This window comes from Oryzias melastigma, linkage group LG7 (assembly GCF_002922805.2).
Source record: "Oryzias melastigma strain HK-1 linkage group LG7, ASM292280v2, whole genome shotgun sequence".
Classification (NCBI taxonomy): Eukaryota; Metazoa; Chordata; class Actinopteri; order Beloniformes; family Adrianichthyidae; genus Oryzias; species Oryzias melastigma.
Window position 1 is genome coordinate 1,240,302 of NC_050518.1, and position 3,831 is coordinate 1,244,132.

A 3,831-nucleotide genomic window follows, 5' to 3' on the forward strand; every position below is an offset into this window, starting at 1 on the left:
AGCTCCGTTTAATTGAAAATAAAGCAAAACCACCTCAAAAGATGGGTTCTGGTACCGGACCAGGGTCCACTTGGGAAAAAACTGGTTCACTTTAAGCAAACCAAACGCGTCCATTCTGAATACACCCTAACATTCATTGTCATTATTTTGGAAACAAAAATTTGTATTTATGTTCCAAGGATAAGTGCTAATGTAGATTTTATGAGATTTAAATAAGATGGGCCAACTTGTACCAAGATTCTCAATCTGTTCACAATTTGTTCTAAAATGAGTCGTTTCCACTTATAACACTATTGTCACTGTAATCAAAGTAAACTACAACTGTGTTAAAACAGATACAAAAATACAAGCCATTTGCTTAAACCTAACAAAAACACTTCTCATGGGGCTTTATAACGTTCAATTTGAAGTCATTCTATCCAACAGCTTTTTCAGCTTCTCTTGTCTTTTTGAATGCTTGTGAAGAGGACACTTTTTGAATGCTTTTTTTGACTCCTTTTTTCTACATTTTGATATCTTGTTAAAATAAAAAACACTTGCTGCACGAACTGATCCTTTTACTACTTTCTGGTGATTTTCTTCTCAAGATTAATGTTCTCTTCCTATTATCCGGCTTCCTCTTTTTGCAGTGTGGGAGAGAAAGTGACAGAAACATTAAACATTTTTTTTTTTAATGTAGGACCTTGAATCTGTGAAGATGAATCTTTAAAGTAAAAGCTTTTCTAAAAAACAGGGAAATCTGTTCAAACCTTTAGAAAATCGGGAGTCAATTCCAGCAGTTTTAAAACTTTTTTTAGTTTCTTTTGTTTCATGAGCTAATTGTGAGCAATAATTCCATCCCTGATGGAAAACAGAAGCATCAGAAACGAACAGTCACAGCATGAAGAGTTGGACGATGATCCTAGAACTTATTTTAAAGCTTCTAAATCATCTTTACTGAGGAAATATGACCACATATGTGTATCAAAGAAACGCTTATGTAAAGAGGCTCATGAATCAGGCTGTGTTTGTGTACAGTAGCAGCAGAGAACAACGCTGCCTGATGGAGACCTGCTCTGTGTAAAGAGCCAGGAGGAAGCGATGGAGTGAAGACTGAAGGAACCTTGAGTCTTTTTCATTAGCCTCGCAGCAGATGAAAACATGTGTGTCCATGGTTACAAACATCAAAAACCACACGGCCGTTCTTCACAGGTTCTTTTGTTCAGGTGCTCTCTTTTTTCAACTTGGTTTTTGACCGCCTTTCACCATATTACGGTTATCTCACATCAAGTCTTTCTTTACTTTAATTCATTTAAATAATGCAGGAATCCTCGTTTTTCAAGCCTTCCCTACTGGAGGTCAGGATTTTCAAGGGTGTTTTTAGGCACAGTTACAAACAACGGTGAAGCAAGTTTGAATTATCTTCAATCTTTCTAGGTCGCACGTCCCGAGGCCCGTCTATAAATATGCTAGCTTCACAATACCTGAAGAATTTACTTGCTCTAAATCCCAGAACAAGTGAAAAGCCCCCATTTGATTTTTATCTGATCGCAACAGCAAACATCAAAGTTTGGAACAACAGTTTTTATTAACCGTTCTGTCCAGCAGCTGAGCAAACAGGAGCTCACAGGCTCTTGTGTTGACAGATTTGAGTTACATTAAGGATTATGTAATCTATAACTTTTCTGTTAAAGCATCTGTGAAGACGAGGGACAGCAGAGATACACGGGAGGATTAGGGAAGGAGAAAAGTTGAGGCGTGGGACAATAGAGGAGAGAAGGAAAAACAACACAACCACCACAAAGTATACAACCAAAGCTGCTGAGGCTTAACATTCACATCATATACTCATATTTCTGAGGCTCCTATCTCATTAGCAAGATCCAAACTGTCATTAAAAATCCACTGGATAGAACTTGGTCCATGTTTTCTGCCCTGTAGTGCATCATCCTTCCACTAGGGGCAGTACAAGGGCTTTTGTCATCATTTTAAAATGGCTTCTTCCATGAAACTCAAAGAAACATTTAGCAGGAAAAGTTTAGCTAATTTTAAAAACGTCATGGTAAGAATATCTCATGTATATTGATTCATTTTTTTTCAAATTTGTAATTAGTGTATTGAAAAAGAAATCAGCAATAAACTCTTTACAAAACAGGGGTTAAATGAGACTTATGTCAATAGTTTTACATCTTAAACTAACATTGTTGTGAGTAAACACCAAATCAACCAATGGTTCATAATTAATGCTATCTATAGCTTATTTAAAACACTTATTTTCGTGAATCTAAAAGAGTTTTAAAGATACCTTAATTCAAAAAAGAATTGTAATCTGTGTGGTAGGTTATATTGTCATTTTTTTGTTTAAATTAAAAAGGGTTTTCATACTTAGTGTATTAACTGTTATAGTTATGTTTATATTTATTGCTTTTAGATCTTGTATTCTACTCTGTCAGTCGTGGAACACATTTTGCTGTTGTTCCATTCTGTACTGTGTGTGCAAAGGTTGTGTCACGCTGCCACTATTTGTGCGTTGTTCACAGATAAAATTTCTCTCTTTTGTGATATATGCGTGATATACATAATTCAAAAATGTTTCTTTCGTTCATTATTTGTCGATGTGTACAGATGTTGGTCGAGGGTTTCAGCCGACGGTCTTTGCATAAATTTGGTTTTGAGCTGTTCAAAATGTTTGGTTAGTTGAGACTTATGCAGTTCTTGCGTAGTTTTTGTGATTTTTGCGAAACACATACAAATTTGTGGCTTTCCACGACCATTCCACGCATGTCTAATGAACTTTTCACGCCTGTACCAATGATGTACAAACTTTTAAATTGCGTATTTGGCGCACGTATCATGTCAAAATTACATAAATCCCTAATGAATTGCATATAAACAGCACAATAATCACGCACAGTTCATGCACGATTGGTGCATTGTGTGACAGGTTTATAAATAGGAGGACCTGATGAACCAGGGGAATCTGACGGTTTAATTGAAAAAAGCATGGTGAGGGTCCCGCAATGGATGCTGTCCATGGTGCTGATGCAGTGAGTTCTGCCCAGTGTTCTGAATGTCAAAGTGAAGAAATTCAATGACACGTCTTTACACGTTCATTCTGTGTTTCGTACTTCTTCTATGGTTTTAACATGGTTAATTTGTTATTCATCTGTGAAAATTTAACATAAAAGACCACAAGTTTTGTCATGTATATTCACACATGACCAGTTTTCATTCGTGCAATGTGTGCAACGATGTACGTATATATTTAGCACCAGTGTGACACAGTCTTAAATGCATGTGACAAATAAAATTTACATTTTTATTGGGCTTCACATAGTTAATAATCAGAAATGCCAGTTTTTGCTCATAAACATTTGGGAAACAAACACACAATGCCACCAACATACAAATCGGTTCAGACTTGAGCACAAACGTTCTCACACATATGATCATTTCAAAACACACAAAGCCATAAACACATACATGTTTCATATATGAAGCATTCCTGCACACGTACTACTGTGTGTTCTCATGCACAGATGAGCAGAAGTGTGTTGAGATGAGTGTGTTTTTGTTGGAACATTATCATTTCATTCTAATCTGAGGCTGAAAAATGTTTGTGCCATTTTTTATGTCCCTATTTTAAAGTTAACAGTCCAATTTCCTTTAATGACGCTATTCACATTTGTGTCGCCCTCGTAGTTAACGTGATTACGTTACAGAAGATTCGGATGAGTTTTTTGATGGCCTAAAACCAGTAACACGCTGTTCTTTTTGCTGATGTTTCTTCCTTCCTACTTTGGTTTTCTTCCACTTTTCATTGAAGGGAAAACTCAGAAAGAATGTATTTGT